An 18,732-nucleotide genomic window follows, 5' to 3' on the forward strand; every position below is an offset into this window, starting at 1 on the left:
CCCAGCAAGACTGTGTCACCGCTCCCCAGTCAAGGCTGAGTCGGCGGGAGCACTGTAAAAGGATGGTGAGGGAGTACGTAGCCGATTGCACGACCATCCTCGGTGACGCCTCTGCCCCCTACAACTACTGGGTGTCGAAGCTGGACACGTGGCCTGAACTAGCGCTGTATGCCCTGGAGGTGCTTGCTTGTCCTGCGGCTAGCGTCTTGTCGGAAAGGGTGTTTAGTGCGGCTGGGGGAATCATCACAGATAAGCGTACCCACCTGTCAAACGACAGTGCCGACAGGCTAACACTCATCAAGATGAACAAAGCCTGGATTTCCCCAGACTTCTCTTCTCCACCAGCGGACAGCAGCGATACGTAAGCAATACGTAGGCTGCACCCGCGGATGGAAGCTACGTTCTCTCTCACCATCCAAAACGGGGACATTTCTGCTTCATCAATCTGTGTATAATATTCCTCCTCCTCCTGCTCCTCCTCCTGAAACCTCACGTAATCACGCTGAACGGGCAATTTTTCTTAGGGCCACAAGGCTCACTCATAATTTTTCTAAACAATTTTTATATGTTTCAATGCTCTTAAAAGCGTTGAAACTTTAACTTGAACCAATTTTTAGTTAAACTGGGCTGCCTCCAGGCCTAGTTACCACTTAAGCCACATTAACCAAAGCGATTAATGGGTTTCACCTGCTCTCTTGGTTGGCCATGGCCAATTTTTTGGATGTACATTAGTACTGTTGATACAGCAATTTTTGTGGGCCCTCGCCTACAGTGTAATCAAATGAATTTTTAGCCCACCTGCATTACAGCTGACGTTACATCCGCTGTGTTGGGCAATGCAATGTGATATTTCTGTGTACCGCCGGTGGCTTCCTGGCACCCACCCATGCTGTGGGTCCACAGGGAATTATAAATGCATCTGATTCCACTTGTAAAGAACCCCAGTCAGACTGGGGCATGCAGTGTGGGCCGAAGCCCACCTGCATTAAGCACGACATTACTACCTCAGCTGTGTTGGGCAATGCAATGGGATATTTTTATGTACCGCCGGTGGGTTCCAGGGAGCCACCCATGCTGTAGGTGCACACGGAGTTTAACCTACATCTGTCCACTTGTAAAGAACCCCAGTCAGACTGGGGCATGCAGTGTGGGCCGAAGCCCACCTGCATTAAGCACGACATTACTACCTCAGCTGTGATGGGCACTGCAATGGGATATTTTTATGTACCGCCGGTGGGTTCCAGGGAGCCACCCATGCTGTCGGTCGACAGGGACTTCACAATAGGGAGTTGTACCTGCCTGTGTCTATGAATTAAAAAGCCCGGTCTGACTGGGGCATGCAGAGACACCTTGACAGAATGAATAGTGTGTGGCACATAGGTTCCCCATTGCTATGCCCACATGTGCAGCTCCTGATGGCGGTGGCACAGGATTCTATTTCTCATTGCTTATGTACAGCATTGTGGGCTATCGCCCCGCCCCTTTTAAAGAGGGTCGCTGCCTAGCCGTGCCAACCCTCTGCAGTGTGTGCCTGCGGTTCCTCGTCATGGCAGACGCACTTCTAAATAGACATGAGGGTGGTGTGGCATGAGGGCAGCTGAAGGCTGCGCAGGGACACTTTGGTGTGCGCTGTGGGGGGGAGGGGGGGGTTGGGCATCATGTAACCCAGGAGAAGTGGCAGCGGAGTGTCATGCAGGCAGTGATTGTGCTTTGTTGGAGGTAGTGTGGTGCTTAGCAAAGGTATGCCATGCTAATGAGGGCTTTTCAGAAGTAAAAGTTTTTGGGAGGGGGGGGGGCCCACTCTTGCCGCTATTGTGGCTTAACAGTGGGACCTGTGAACTTGAGATGCAGCCCAACATGTATCCCCTCGCCTGCCCTATCCGTTGCTGTGTCGTTCCCATCACTTTCTTGAATTGCCCAGATTTTCACACAAGGAAACCTTAGCGAGCATCGGCGAAATACAAAAATGCTCGGGTCGCCCATTGACTTCAATGGGGTTCGTTACTCGAAACGAACCCTCGAGCATCGCGATAATTTCGTCCCGAGTAACGAGCACCCGAGCATTTTGGTGCTCGCTCATCTCTATTCATAAACAAAACACAATAAAAATAGGAGATGAAATCATTCATATAAAACAAAAAATGACATGTTGCAGCAAGAACACAATCTATATGTTAGAATGTCTATGTGGATATCGCTATGTGGGTCGAACCACTAACAGTCTAAATTTAAGAATTAATCGACATAGACATAATATTAAAAAGGGATATACAATACACAGTTTATCTAGGCATTGTTTAGAAAAACATAACAGTAATATCAAAGGATTAAAATTAATTCCATTAGAAACAATTAAACAGCAATCCATATTCATACTCAGAAAAAAAAAGATGTACCAGATATATCGTCTCAATACACTTGTACCGAATGGCCTGAACGAGGTTTTAGAAAAAATCTAAAATTATTAAAAATTACCATTATTAAATTTATTAATTGATAAATCGTTACTAGAGATGAGCGAGCACCAAAATGCTCGGGTGCACGTTGCTCGAGTCGAGCTTTCCGCGATGCTCGAGAGTTTGTTCCTGTAACGAACCCCATTGAAGTCAATGGGCGACTAAAGCATTTTTGTATATCACCGATGCTCGCTAAGGTTGTCATTTGTGCAAATCTTCAAAACCCACGAAAGTGATGGAAACAACACAGATACGGATAGGGCGAGGGGCAACATGCAGAGCTGCATCCCAGGTTCCCAGGTCTCACTATTAAGCCACAATAACGCTAAGAGTGCTCCCCCCCCCAACAATTTTTACTTAGGACAAACCCTCATTAGCAAGGCACACCTTAGCTAAGCACCACACTACCTCCAACCAAGCACAATCACTGCCTGCGGGACACACCGCTGCCTCCTCTCCTGTGTTACATGCTGCCCCCCCCCCCCCCCCCGCGCACAACCCTGCGTCCGCATCGCACACAAAAGTGCCCCTGCGCAGCCTTCAGCTGCCCTCATGCCACACGCTGGCCTCATAGCCACACCACCCTCATGTCTATTTATAAGTGCGTCAGCAATGAGGAGGAACCGAAGGCACACACTGCAGAGGGTTTGCAGGGCCAGGCAGCGACCCTCTTTAAAAGGGGGAGGCCATAGCCCACAATGCTGTAGAGAATCGATGAGAAATTGACGTTCGATCTTCATTCCAATCCTGTGCCATCTCCGTCAGGAGCTGCAAACGTCGGCATAAAGGGGACTCAGCTGGCAGCCCAGCACTTCTACACATCTCCACAATGCAGCAATACTCGGTGTGGGAAGTATGTGAGCGGGCCCTGGGTCAGCCTCTGTCACAGCAAACACCTTGTGTGGCCTAAGGTTTAAAAAATTGGTAGATATAGATGAGCCTTTTGGGCTGCAGAAAAATTGGCCGTTCAGTGCGATGACATGTTGTTTCTGGAGGAGGAGAAGCAGGAGGAGAACTAATGTCAGAGACAGATTGACAAAGATAAATGCCCCGTTTTCCCGGTGATAGAGAAGAGTGCTTTTATCTGCGGTTGCAGTGAAAAGAATATTTAGGTTCCGCTGCTCTCTGCCGGTGGAGAACAGAAGTCAGGGGAAATCCAGGATTTGTTCATCTTTATGAGTGTAAGCATGTCGGCACTGGCAGTTGACAGGCGGGTACGCTTGTCCGTGAGGATTCCCCCAGCTGCACTAAACACCCTCTCTGACAAGACGCTAGTGGCAGGGCAAGCCAGCACCTCTAGGGCATACAGCGCAAGTTCGGGCCACGTGTCCAGCTTTGAAACCCAATAGTTGTATGGAGCAGAGGCATCACGGAGGACGGTGGTACGATCGCCTATGTACTCCCTCACCATCTTTTTACAGTGCTCCCTCCGACTCAGCCTTGACTGGGGAGTGGTGACGCAGTCTTGCTGGGGAGCCATAAAGCTGGCAAAGGCCTTGGAGAGTGTTCCCCTGCCTGCGCTGAACATGCTGCCTGATCTCTGCGCCTCCCCTGCTTCTTGGCCCTCGGAACTACGCCTTCTGCCGCTAGCGCTGTCAGATGGGAAGTTTACCATCAGTTTGTCCACCAGGGCCGTGTGGTATTGCATCACTCTCGAACCCCTTTCCTCTTCGGGAATGAGAGTGGAAAGGTTCTCCTTATACCGTGGGTCGAGAAGGGTGTACACCCAGTAATCCGTAGTGGCCAGAATGCGTCTAACGTGAGGGTCACGAGAAAGGCAGCCTAACATGAAGTCAGCCATGTGTGCCAGGGTACCAGTACGCAACACATCACTGTCCTCACTAGGAAGATCACTTTTCGGATCCTCCTCCTCGTCCACAGGCCGTACACGCTGAACAGATGGGAGGCAAGCAGCATGGGTACCCTCTGCAGTGGGCCCAGCTGTCTCTTCCCCCTCCTCCTCCTGCTCCTCCCCCTCCTCCTCCTCCTCCAAAACGCGCTGAGATATAGACATGAGGGTGCTCTGACTATCCAGCGACATACTCTCTTCCCCCGTCTCCTGTTCCGACCGCAAAGCGTCAGCCTTTATGCTTTGCAGTGAACTTCTCAGCAGGCATAGCAGAGGAATAGTGATGCTAATGATTGCAGCATCGCCGCTCACCATTTGGATAGACTCCTCAAAGTTTCCGAGGACCTGGCAGATGTCTGCCATCCAGGCCCACTCCTCGGTAAAGAATTGGGGAGGCTGATTCCCACTACGCCACCCATGTTGGAGTTGGTATTCCACTATTGCTCTACCGGTCGGCTGAATGCTTCAGCTAGGGATAATGGAATAGGACCCCAGTTCTATTTTGTTGGTTTTCGGAACTGGGGCCATGATTAAGAGGGACGGTCGGGGGCATTCGTATTGTGCCGCTAGAGGTGAAATTCTTGGACCGGCGCAAGACGGACCAAAGCGAAAGCATTTGCCAAGAATGTTTTCATTGTTGGAGGAGGAGGATAAGGGGGAGGGTTTAGAGGAGGTGGCATAGACCGCCGCAGATACCAGAACCGAGGAAGGACCCGCAATTCTGGGTGTGGGTAGGACGTGTGCGGTCCCAGGCTCTGACTCGGTCCCAGCCTCCACCAAATTCACCCAATGTGCCGTCAGGGAGATATAGTGGCCCTGCCCGCCAGTACTTGTCCACTTGTCCGTGGTTAAGTGGACCTTCCCAGTAACCGCGTTGGTGAGGGCACGATTGATGTTGCGGGAGACGTGCTAGTGTAGGGCTGGGACGGCACAACGTGAAAAATAGTGGTGACTGGGAACCGAGTAGCGCGGGACCGCCGCCGCCATCATGTTTTTAAAAGCCTCCGTTTCCACAAGTCTGTACGGCAGCATCTCCAGGCTGATCAATTTGGCAATGTGCACATTTAATGCTTGAGCGTGCGGGTGCGTGGCTTGCACTCCAACGCTTGCGCTAGCGACAGCTGGATGCTGCGCTGAGAGACATTGCTGGATGGGGCCAAGGACAGCGGAGGTGAGGGTGTGGGTGCAGGCCGCAAGGCGCTCGTGCCTGTGCCCTGAGAGGGGGGTTGGATCTGAGTGGCAGGTTGGGGCACAGGGGGAGAGGCAGTGGTGCGACCCGGAGGCGGTGAACGGCCTTCGTCCCACCTTGTGGGGTGCTTGGCCATCATATGCCTGCGCATGCTGGTGGTGGTGAGGCTGGTACTGGTGGCTCCCCGGCTGATCTTGGCGCAACACAGGTTGCACACCACAGTTTGTCGGTTGTTCGCGCTCATACTGAAAAACATGCACACCCTTGAAGACCTAGGCCTCTGCAGGGTGGCTTGTCGTGAGGGGCTGCTCTACCCCTGCCCACCCCACTACCTCTTTCAACCTGTCCTGCTTCTGCACTTGCCTCCCCCTCTGAAGACCTGTCCACAGTTGGCTTAGCGAACCAGGTGGGGTCAGTCACCTCATTGTCCAGTGGTTCTTCCTCCGAATCCTCTGTGCGCTCCTCCCTCGGACTTACTGCCCTTACTACTACCTCACAGATAGACAACTGTGTCTCATCATCATCGACCTCCTCATCCACCGAAAGCTCTTGAGACAGTTGCCGGAAGTTCCCAGCCTCCTCACCCGGACCCCGGGAGCTATCCAAAGGTTGGGCATCGGTCACGACAAACTCCTCAGGTGGGAGAGGAACCATTTTTTCCCAATCAAGGCAGGGGCCAGAGAACAGTTCCTGGGAGTCTGTCTGCTCAACAGAATGTGTCATTTTCATGGAGCGAGGAGGCTGGGAGGAAGGAGGAGAAGCAGCGAGAGGATTCAGAGTTGCAGCAGTGGACAGCGTAGAAGACTGGGTGGCCGATACATTGCTGGATGCATTTTCTGCCATCCACGACAGGACCTGCTCACACTGCTCATTTTGTAATAAAGGTCTACCACGTAGACCCATAAATTGTGATATGAAGCTGGGGACCCCAGAAACTTGCCTCTCTCCTAATCCCGCAGCAGCCGGCTGTGGTTCACCTGGACCAGGAACTCGGCCTGTGCCCACACCCTCACTTGGACCTCCGCGTCCATGCCCGCGTCCACGGTCACGTCCTCTAGGCCTACCCCTACCCCTCAGCATGGTGTATTTTGAATAGAGCAGACACAAAGCAGTGTAAAAAATTAGGCAATTATTGGCCTGTACTTGGAGGCTGACAGCGGTACTGTAACGCACACTGTAGGCCGAAAAAATTATACGCTTGCTTGCAGAAAGGCCTAGCTGGCTAATAGTGAGCCACTACAACTCCCAGCAGCCAGAACAGTAATGCACACGGTCACAGGTAGCCCTAATGAAGATTTTTGTTCAGTTTTTTTTTTTTTTTTTTAAACAGCAGCCTAGATAGCGTGTATATGTCTTTTCCTCTATCAGCGGCTGTGGCCGTACGCTGTGCGTGAAGTTGACGGGATGCACAGAGCGGTGTAAAAAATTAGGCAATTATTTGCCTGCACTTGGAGGCTGACAGCGGTTATGTTACGCACACTGTAGGCCAAAAAAAGTATACGCTAGGCTGCAGAAAGGCCTAGCTGGCTAATAGTGAGCCACTACAACTCACAGCAGCCACAACAGTAATGCACACCGTCAAAGGTAGCCCTAAGCAGGAGCTTTTTTGGGGTACTTGTTGACAGGATTCTACACTAGCACTGTCCCTGCCTCACCAGTACTTTCCCTATACTCTGTATAATTGGCTGCAGACTGAGGCCTTAGTCAGACGGGCGTTTTTAGCCGCGATTTGCGCATGTGCATGCGTCCGGCGATTTTTTAAAACCATTGCTTTGTAATGGTATCGGACACATGAGCGCTTTTTATGCGCTCGTCCGATAAATTATAGAACAAAAAATCGCAGATCGAACCTATCTGCGATCTGCGATTCCTGTTCTCTTCTGTATATGCGCTCAATGGGGCCGGCGGCAGCAGCGCCGACCCCATTGAGAACATATAGAAGACAAATCATTCTTCTCTGCCACAGCTGTAACAGCTGTGGCAGAGAAGAACGATGTTTGCCCATTGAATTCAATGGAGCGGCAATACAGCTGCTCCATTGAAAGCAATGGGCTGCCGGCGTGCGCGGGGTGAATTGTCGGGAAGGGGTTAAATATATAAGCCCTTCCCAGCAATTCATCCTAAAATGTGTTAAAATTAAAAAAAATTGTATACTCACCTTTCCGCTGCAGCCGGAGTCCAGCCGCGGCCGCTGTCAGTTCTCCTGAACTGCTTCTTGGCACTATTCAGCCGGCGGGGCTTTAAAATCCCCGCCTGCTGAATGATCTGCCTCTGATTGGTCACAGCCCTGACCAATCAGAGGCTGAAAACACTCACACACCCATTCATGAATTCATGAATGGGTGAGTGACTGCTGCCTCTCAGCGCTGAGCCAATCAGGGGGCAGGTCTGACTCACACCCCCTTCACACCCACTGCAGGACGGCCGCTCGGAGCTCCGGCTGCCGGCAGAAGGTGAGTATACAAATTTTTTTTATTTTTACACATTTTAGGATGAATTGCAGGTAAGGGCTTATATATTTAAGCCCTTACCGACAATTCATCCCGGGCTCGCCCGCAGCGCATTGCTTTCAATGGAGACGGCTGTATTGCCGTCTCCATTGAATGCAATGCGCTGAACAGCTCCGGCCCGTTTCTAATGAAACGCGGCTAGGAGCAGATTTTCGGGCGATTTGCGGGCGACTTGCGCGCACCGGTCACGCGATTTGCGGATGCGCATCCGTCATGCGATCCACAAATCGCGCGAAAAATCGCCCGTCTGACTAAGGCCTGAGAACGCAATAGTCTGCAGAGCCCAAGATGAAAAAATAAATTGGTGCAAAACTGCTCCCAGCAGCCACAACAGTAATGCACGGTAAGATGTGACCCTAAGAAGGACCGTTGGGGTTCTTGCAGACGCAAACAATAGCCTAACACTCTCCCTATAGTACCAGCAGCACTCTCCCTAATCTCTGCCAGCGTGTGTCTGAGGCAAGCAGCAGGCGGGACTGCTTTAAATACTCAGCGGTCACTTGATCTCGCCAGCCACTCACTGCAGGGGGGTGGGATAGGGCTGGCACGTCACAGGAGGAAGTGGTAATGCCTTTCCTGCATGTCTATTGGCTAGAAAATGGCGCTAAACATGCAGGGAAGGAAATGGAATTGACTCAAGTACCCTAATACTCGAGCGAGCATCAAGCTCGGACGAGTACGTTCGCTCATCTCTAATCGTTACACATAGTTTTAGATTATATAGTTTTAGATCTTAGAATATCACTATAGATTATTTTGCTTCTTATGCAACTATATATAATGTTTTATGCATAATAATTTTTTATGCATATCTTTATAGAATAAATTTTTAAAAATACTATATAGTTTTTTAGAACGCCGGGAGCCACCCTATTGTAAGTGATTGGAGTGTATATGTATATATTCGTGATGTTTTGCATTTGTGTATCAGCTTGATAAAGACACTATTAGGCCTCGGTCAGACGGGCGTTTTTTGCCGTGATTTGCGGATCACATGACGGATGCGCATCCGCAAATCGCGTGACCGGGGCCGGAAAAAAAAAAAAAAAATCGCCGGAAAAATCTGCTCCTAGCCGCGTTTTCGTTAAAACGGGCCCGATCACAGGAGCGCTGTCCAACCCATTGCAATTCAATGGAGCCGGCAATACAGCCGGCTCCATTGAAAGCAATGGGCTGCCAGCGAGCGCGGGATGAATTTTCAGGAAGGGCTTAAAAATATAAACCCTTCCCTGAAAATCATCCAAAAATGTGTAAAAATAAAAAAAATATATATACTCACCTTGTCCCTGCAGCCGGAGTTCAGCCGCGGCCGGCCGGCAGTTCTCCGGAACTGCTTTCTGTAGTATTCAGCAGGCGGGGATTTAAAATCCCCGCCTGTTGCATGGGCTGCCTCTGATTGGTCACAGCCCTCACCAATCACAGGCAGCTCTCACTCACCCATTCATGAATATATATATATATATATATTTTTTTTTTTTAACACATTTTTGGATGATTTTCAGGGAAGGGCTTATATTTTTAAGCCTTTCCCGAAAATTCATCCTGCGCTCGCCGGCAGCCCATTGCTTTCAAAGGAGCCGGCTGTATTGCCGGGTCCATTGAATTCAATGGGCAAACATCATTCTTCTCTGCCACAGCTGTTACAGCTGTGGCAGAGGAGAATGATTTGTGTAGTATATGTTCTCAATGGGGTCGGCGCTGCTGCCGCCGGCCCCATTGAGCGCATATAGAGAACACAAGGAATCGCAGATAGGCGCGATCTGCGATTTCTTGTGTCCTAGAATTTATCGGACAAGCGCATAAAAAGCGGCCATGTGTCCGATACCATTGCAAAGCAATGGTTCTAAAAAAGCGCAGATCGCATGCGCAAATCGCGGGAAAAAACGCCCGTCTGACCGAGGCCTTATAGTGTTGAAATGTGTAGCGATAAATAAATTAAAAAAAGAGGTCTCTTATTACAGCGCGGGTTTATTTTCATTGAAATACTTGGATTTTAAATAAGGAGGATGAAAGATTAAAGAAAAAGGAGTAATGTCGCCCGCAGGGAGTAATGTTGCCCCCTCCCCGGACCGCGATCTGCTTCAGGGAGTTCACTATAAACATTTATCAGCACTTTTCCTCTACGGGGAGGGAGTAGGGGGACACACGAGATTATAGTCTATGAGGAGGAAATGGGGGGGGGGACGAGCTTACAGTCTATGGGGGAGAAATAGGGGGGACGCAGGAGCTTAAGGTCTGTGAGGAAGTAAGTGGGATACAAGAGCTTACAGTCTATGAGGAAGTAAGGGCTTACAGTCTATGAGGAGGAAATGGGGGGAGGACACAAGTTTATAGTCTATGAGGAGGAAATGGGGGACACAAGTTTACAGTCTATGAGGAGGAAATGGGGGACACAAGCTTACAGTCTATGGGGAGCGAATAGGGGGGACACAAAATCTTAAGGTCTGTGAGGAAGTAAGGAGGATACAAGAGCTTACAGTCTGAGGAAGTAAGGGCTTACAGTCTATGAGGAGGAAATGGGGGGGGGACGAGCTTACAGTCTATGAGGAGGAAATTGGGGGGATACCAGCTTACAGTCTGTGGAGGAAATCGGGGGGACACAAGAGCTTAAGGTCTGTGAGGAAGTTAGTGGGACACGAGCTTACTGTCTAAGGCAGAAATAGGGGGGATACAAGAGCTTAAAGTGTATGAGGAAGTAAGGGCTTACAGTCTATGGGGAGGAAGTAAGGGACACACACGACTTTACAGTCTATGAGGGGGAAATGGGGGGGGGGCACGAGCTTACAGTCTGAGGCAGAAATAGGGGGGATACAAGAGCTTAAAGTGTATGAGGAAGTAAGGGCTTATAGTCTATGAGGAGGAAGTAAGGGGGACACCGAATTACAGTCTATGGGGAGGAAGTAAGGGGGACACACGAGCTTACAGTCTATGGGAAGGAAGTAAGGTAGACACACGAGTTTACAGTCTATGAGGAGGAAGTAAGGGGGACACGAGCTTACAGTCTATGAGGAGGAAATGGGAGGACACGAGCTTACCGTCTAGGAGATGGAAATGGGAGGACATGAGCTTTCAGTCTATGAGAGAGAAGGAGGGACACAAGCTTACAGTCTATGAGGGGGAAATAAGGGGACACAGAAACTTACAGTCTATGAGGAAGTTAGGGGGACACAAGCTTACAGTCTATGAGGAGGAAATACGGGAGACACAAGATCTTAAGGTCTGTGAGGCAGTAAGGGGGATACAAGAACTTACAGTCTATAAGGAAGTTAGGGGGACACAAGCTTACAGTCTATGAGGAGGAAAAAGGGGGACATGAGCTTACAGTCTATGAGGAGGAAATAGAGGGGACATGAGCTTACAGTCTATGAAGAGGAACTGGTGGGGGACACTTGCTTACAGTCTATGAGGAGGAAGTAAGAAGGACACAAGAGCTTACAGTCTATGAGGAGGAAATAGGGAGGACACGAGAGCTTACAGTCTATGAAGAGGAAATAGGGAGGACACGAGCTTACATTTTGTGAGGAGGAAATAGGGAGGACACGAGCTTACAGTCTGTGAGGAGGAAATAGAGGGGACATGAGCTTACAGTCTGAGGAGGAAATAGAGGGGACATGAGCTTACAGTCTATGAGGAGGAAGTAAGGGGAACACAAGAGCTTACAGTCTATGAAAAGGAAACGGGGGAGGGGAGACAAGAGCTTACAGTCTATGAGGAGGAAGTAGGAAGGACACACGAGCTTACAGTCTATGAGGAAGTATGGGGGACACTGCTTTTCTGCCCAACCTCCAGGCATTGGAGGTTACGGTGTTAGTAACTGGATGCATTACAGGGGATCTGCCGCCTCTTCATGCTGCTCTCTGGGGGTCTTATCATGTAATGAACGGCTGCTGATAAATATTACAGGTCGTCCAAGTGGGGAAAATATTTAATAATGGCTGCAAATGCATTTAAACAATAACAGAAGCCGTTCTCACCCGTTGATTACCCCGAGGATCCAGTACTTCAACTTCCACCATCCTCCGTCTGTGTTTACTGATGACTAGAGTGTTACGTTCGTGTGGCGCACTAATGCACCGTGCCTCGGCACGGACGCAAGATGGTGTCCTAATAAATCCGCACACACTTAAATAGTATCTGCAAGTACTCATTAAACCACTTCGGGCAAAGACAGAAGGAAATCTGTCCCTCACTAATCAGGGACAGTGGGACAACCCTGCCTAAAAGCAGGGGAGGAGCCCTAACAAGGAGACTTCCACGGGGTAGCAATCTGGAGAGATGCACAAAGCAGGACATGACACTGTTCACACCAACACACAGGAATATGCATTAAACACAGAACAGGAACCCCTCCCAGAGCTCTCATGTATACAGATAGTAACCCATAGCTAGTCCAAGTATCCTCACACTGAGGGGGAAGAGAGTCAGCCACCGTGCTGACATAAAGGGAATAGTGTCAGGAATCGCCCATCTGACAACTCACAAGACATCAGACATCTGGAGCCGTACCTATCAAAGGGGACGGTAGAGGGGGTCCGCAAAGGATGCAGACGGTGACTACAGGTGTCCAGACCGTCCTCAGGGAAGATGAGAGAAACACTACAGACTAACATGTATAACACCAGCTCTGAGTGGGAATAACACAGAATGAGTAAAAAAGCCAGGATAGCCATTAGTAAACACAAGTTCTTGGACAGACGGGTGCAGGACAACAGTAGTGGTGTGGTTCTAATACCCAGGCACTGATATGCCACTTTATTAGACCCCCATGTAGCAGGGCGTCAAACTCCTTAAGCCTTCAGAACAGCAACTCGTTGTGGCGAAGAGTCTACTAAGAGACAAAAATTGTTCTGCAACAATATCGGCACCTGCGGACAAGAAGCTTCTTGTAGTTGCTGCAGATTAAATGGTGGTGCTAACATGGTTAATGCTTCTTGCGCCAAATTCTGACTTCCCATCAGTATGGAGCAACAGAAATCTGGCTACATCTGACCAGGAGATGTTTTTCCGCTGCTCAGTAATACAAGTTTTGCGCTGTTTTGCCTGCTGGAGTCTGTTTCTCATAGACACAATGGCGCTGGAACTGGTCGTCTGCTGTTATATCCTATCTGTGTGGAGGAACAGTGAGTTGTGCGTTCGGACACGTTAGTTGGAGCTCCAGCGTTGTATTCAGCTGACTGTGCAGCCTGTTGGTCAGAACGATTCCTGACATCCTCCCCCGACCCCTTTCAGTGATGAGTTGTTTTCACAGGATCCCCTTTCGCTGGACGTTTTCCTCGATCATGTCATTCTCGGTATACCCTCCACACCGTTACACAAGAAAAACCCCCGCAGTTGGCAGTGAGGCCCTGGCTAGTCTAGCACCGATGACCGGACCTGGAAGTCGCTCCGATCACTGGATTTTCCTATCTAATGTAGATTCACACTGAAACTGATCCACAGAAAACTTGTTACGTGATTTTATACTCGGGGGTCACAGGGGGAATGTCCATACAGGGAGGCCCCAATTGTAAAGTACCGCTGTCTCTAATAAAGTGGCTGCTCGCTGCGCATATCCGGTATTCTACTAGTCGCGCTGAAGGATGTGAATGCTGAATGTGCGATTTGATGAGATTTATTAACCTTCACGCGTTTCTTTTCTTCTAATAGTTGAACCATCAATCAAGATCTCCTTGATGAACGAGCTGTCTCATATGCAGCAGCACATGCTGGTGTGCAACGTCTTCAACTTCTACCCACCGGAGATCGAGGTGAAATGGTACCGGAACGGCCAGGAGGAAACCGCTCAGGTTCAGTTTACGGAGCCCTATCATAATGGGGATTGGTCTTACCAAATTGTGGTGATGCTGGAGACGGAGATTCAGAGAGACGACACTTTTACCTGCGAGGTTCATCACCGCAGCCTGGAGGCGCCGCACCAAGTACACTGGCGTAAGATATCGCTCCTGTTCATAATGTTACTTGTATTACATGTATGAAACCCCCTGTGATCAATGTAAAGAGCGGTTGTCCAGACAGTCCTGTCACGGATCACATGGTTACGTGTTTTCCACCTGTAGATGCGTACAGCCAGATGGGGTGACACATACCGGCGATCGATCCACCGACAAATGATCAGTGCTTTTAAAAAATGGTGACCGTTATCTGATGGACATTTCCATCATTAGAATAACCACACGTATGCCGGCAGTTTCCAACACAAGTTCAGTCGAATACAAACATACTAAACTTTAGGAAGGCAAAGTTCCATCAGCTCAGAGATGTCCTAAACCTCACTGACTGGGACAATGTCCTCAATAATAAGTGTGTGGAAATGTTAAAGGGCATCCTAATGCTCAGTAAGGATGTAAAGGGTAATAAGGATAAACCGTAAAAAGAAAGTGTTTAAACTACTAAAACAAGAAGGCAGTGGAGAAGCACTAAAAACCTATCAGGAAAAAAAATTATTATATTAAAAGCAGCAAAGATGAAGACAGAGATTTATTACCAAACAAAGAAAAACTAACCCTAAACTGTTCTTTAACACTATAACTAGTAAAAATATTAATACTGAAAGTGGTGGCCCTTTAATAAATAATGTAGGAGAAATTGTAGCGGCTGATGAGGAGAAAACAAATCTATTAAATAGCCTTTTTTCCAGTGTATTCACAGAGGAAAATGAAATGTCAGATGAGATGCAGAGTGATAAAGTAAACTCCCCACTAAATGTCACCAGTCTAACCCAGGAGGAGGTGCAGAGCCATCTTATAAAGATTAAAATAAATAAATCATTGTGTCCTGATGGCGTACACCCCTGGGTTTTAAGTAATGTGATAGACAGACCCTTGTTTCAAAAAGGGGTCAAAAAGTGACCCTGGAAATTACAGGATGGAAAGTCTTACTTCTGCTGTGGGTGAAATGGTTGAAAGGTTTCTAAGAGATGCCATCCTGGAGGACCTCAGGGAATATAGTTGTATAACTCCGTATCAGCATAGGTTATGAGAGATCACTCCTGTCAAACCACCCTGATCAGCTTCTACGAGGAGGTAAGTCCTAGACCGGAACGGGGAGTCACTGGATCTTGTGTATCTGGACTTTTCCAAAGTGTCTGATACTGTGCTGCATAAGGATGACTACCCACTGGTGTTTGCGTTTTTTTTTCCAGGTGTCTATGGGACTTTCTAATGTTAAAAACGCAGCGCAGCAAAATTGCAATTTACCATGAAATCGTGATTTTGCGCGATGCGATTTTAACATTAACAAGTCCCATAGACCCCTGGAGAAAAAAAAACGCTGCAAATTTCGCAGTGAAAAAGAACTGTAGTGGGTTGTCACCCTAAAAGGTTGGTATATAATGAGAATGCTTGGTCTGGGTGAGAATGTGTGTAAGTGGGTAAGTAACTGGTCAGTGATAGCAAGCAGAGGGGGGTTATAAATGGTATATACTCTGATTGGGTCTAGTGGGTTACCACAGGGGGCAGTACTGAGGGGTCACTTTACTAGTGGGGTACCACAGGGGGCAGTTTTGGAGGGTCAATGTTACTAGTGGGGTACCACATGAGTCAGTATTGGAGGGGATCACTGTTACCTAGTGGGGTGCCACAGCGGGCAATATTGGGCTCTATGCCTTTTAATATATTTATGAGCTGGTAGAAAGATTGTGCAGTAAAATATCAATATTTGTAAATTAGACAAAACTATGTAAAGTAATTAACACGTGAGGATGCAAGGAGATTGCAAGAGGAACAGGATAAATTGGAGGCAGAAAAGTGGCAAATGAGGTTTAACCCCTTAGTGACCGAGCCTGTTTGCACCTTAGTGACGGAGCTAAATTTTTGAAATCTGACATGTGTCACTTTAACATAGAATAACTCCATAAAGGTTTTGCATATCCAAGTGATTCTGCCTTTTTTTCACCACATGTTGTACTTCATTTAGGTGGTAAAATAGACCGAAAGAATTTGTGTATATTTATTAAAAGTACCAATATTGGGAAAATTTAGGACATTTTTTTCACATTTTCAACTGTAGTATCTCAAGTATGTGCAAACATACTGTACAGGTTTTTGATAAGATGTATATTTCCATCTGTTTACTTTATTCTGGCGCACATTTGAAAAACTTTTTTTTAACCATTTAGGAGACGTACAAATTTAACGTTGATTATCAACATTTTGAGGAACATTTTGTTTTCCTCCACCAAGCCAAGATCGCAAAGGCTCATAGGTGTCAGAATAATACGCCCACAAATGATCCCATTTTATAAACTACACCCCTTAATATATTCACTGAGGGGGGGGGGTCATTAGTATTTTGACCCCACAGCTTTTTTCAGGAGTTAATGCAATTTAGAGGAGAAAAATTTTCCTTTGGCGCACATGCACAGAAGACGGCTGAAGGTCCTTTTCAGAGCAGATCGTCGCAGGATATCGTGGAGGACGGGGTGAGTAGTTTCAGAGCCCCTCATGGATGCGATCTTTTTTTCACTTTTTATTTACTTTTATGCGATCGGCGCTATCCATTGAGTAGCGCCAATTGCATGACCGGAAGTGGCTTCCCGCAGCCCCTCCATGACAGCTCCAGGCTTTCGGCTACCTCCGGTAGCTAACAGCATGGATCTGTTAAATCCTCAGCCCCCAGGGATTTAATCCTCAGAGGATACAGGTTTTTACGTCCTTGAGGATTAAAATCCACTTGGCTAGGAGGTAAAAAAAACACTATGGGGCCGTCACTAAGGGGTTAAAACTGATAAATGTAAGGTTCTGCACGCAGGCAGGAAATACATGTCACTATTACACACTACATGGGAAACCACTGGGGACATGAGCATGGAGAAGGACCTGGGGGTTGTAGTTAACTGTAAACTTAAGGCTAGTTTCACATGGGCAATCGCGACTTTGTTTACGTGATTTTTGAGAGCCAGCAATGCTTTTTTTGGAGAATAATATCGCATCTCTACCACCTGTGATAAAATTGTATGATTTTTTTATCGCTAAAAGTCAATAGGACTTTCTAATGGTAAAATAGCGCATGTTTGTTGCATTGCGATAAAAAGTAGGCTCCACAAGGAAACATGGGAGATAAAAAAAAAAAAAAATCACAGAAAGATAGAGCATGTTGCAATTCTTATTTTTTTTTTTGTTCTCCCAACATCGCATCAGTGAAAACCTTGCAGATGGGAAGGAATCCGTTGCAAATCATTGGTTTCATAATCTGCTTTTTCACTGACTATCGCATCAGGCGAAAATCATGGAATTTTCTCGCTCGTGTGAAACCACCCTAACTGGAGCAGCCAGCGTCAGGCAGCTGCCGCCAAGGCAAATAGGATCTCTGGCCCTATTTGCATCAAAAGAGGTCTAGAGGTGCATGATGAGAACATTGTTCTTCCTCTTTACAACTCACTGGTCAGACCACACATGGCATATAGTGGGCATATCAGAGCTTGAGCGAATACAACAGTGGGCAGCTAAAGTAATAAATGGATGGGCGGACTACAATACCCAGAGAGGCTATCAAAATTGGTCTGATTTAGTTTAGAAAACAGACGACAGAGGGGTGACCTAATAACTATGTACAGATATATCAGGAAACAATACAGAGATCTCTTCCATCATCTATTTATATTCAGGACTGTAACAAGGGGGCGCTCTAATAACTATGTATAGATATATCGGGACAGTACAGAGATCTCTCCCATCATCTATTATACCCAGGACTGTAACACGGGGGCACTTTAATAACTATGTATAGATATATCAGGGGTCAGTACAGAGATCTCTCTCATCATCTATTATGGTTCAAAAAATATTTTATTCACTGCCACATTAATATCGAAGCATACAGAATGGAAATACAATTATAATAAACTCATCATCTATTATACCCAGTATTGTAACAAGGGGACGCTCTAATAACTATGTATAATATATCAGGGGTCAGTACAGAGATCTCTCCCGTCATCTATTTATACTCAGGCCCTTAACAAGGGGGCACTCTAATAACTATGCATAGATATATCAGGAGTCAGTACAGAGATCTCTCCCATCATCTATTATAGCCAGGACTGTAACTAGGGGGCGCTCTAATAACTAGGTATAGATATATCAAGGGGCAGTACAGAGATACCATCATCTATTATAGCCAGGACTGTGACTGTAACAAGGTGGTGCCCTCTCCGTTTAGAGAAAAGAAGATTTCTATACAACCTAGAAGGGGGTTCTCTACTGTAAGAGCAGTGAGACTATGGATCTCTAATCTGAGGATGTGATGATGGCGAATTCGATAAAAGAGTATAAAAGGGGCCTGGATGTCTTTCTTGAATGTTACAATATTACATGTTATATTACTGATTACTCAGAAGGGTCGGGGATTATTCCGATTGCCAGATTGGAGTCAGGAAGGAATTTTTTTCCTCTAAAATGAGGAAAGTTGGCTTCTATTTCATTAGTGTTTTTTGCCTTCTGCATCAACATTGGAGAGTAATAGGCTGAACTTGGTGGACAGATGGGTTTTTTCAAACAAAAGCTCTTTGTAATCTGCAGAGTAAATGTTGTACTAGTAGAGCCACTTCTCATCCTTACTCAGACTGGCATGTTACCGCTGTGGAGCCGCCGGTGACTTGGCCTATCATCGCGTATGACAGCGTATCTCACGAACGCTGTCATGCGCAGTCCACAACTTTTTTTTCGTTTTTTATGTTTCCCACTCCAGTGCTTCGCAACAGTGCGTATGCATGACTCTGCAACACAATTA

At 47.5% G+C, this 18,732-nt stretch overlaps 1 protein-coding gene and 1 pseudogene across 1 annotated transcript in view; both read left to right on the forward strand.

The window, feature by feature from the left end:
• The window catches only part of LOC136580606 (H-2 class II histocompatibility antigen, E-S beta chain-like), a 474,076-nt gene that overhangs the window by 452,133 nt on the left and 3,211 nt on the right, over positions 1–18,732 (forward strand). The gene's annotated exons all lie outside the window — the stretch shown is intronic.
• LOC136581086 (class II histocompatibility antigen, B-L beta chain-like) overlaps positions 1–18,732 on the forward strand; it is a 73,209-nt pseudogene that overhangs the window by 50,067 nt on the left and 4,410 nt on the right.

Source organism: Eleutherodactylus coqui, chromosome 10 (assembly GCF_035609145.1).
Source record: "Eleutherodactylus coqui strain aEleCoq1 chromosome 10, aEleCoq1.hap1, whole genome shotgun sequence".
NCBI lineage: Eukaryota > Metazoa > Chordata > Amphibia > Anura > Eleutherodactylidae > Eleutherodactylus > Eleutherodactylus coqui.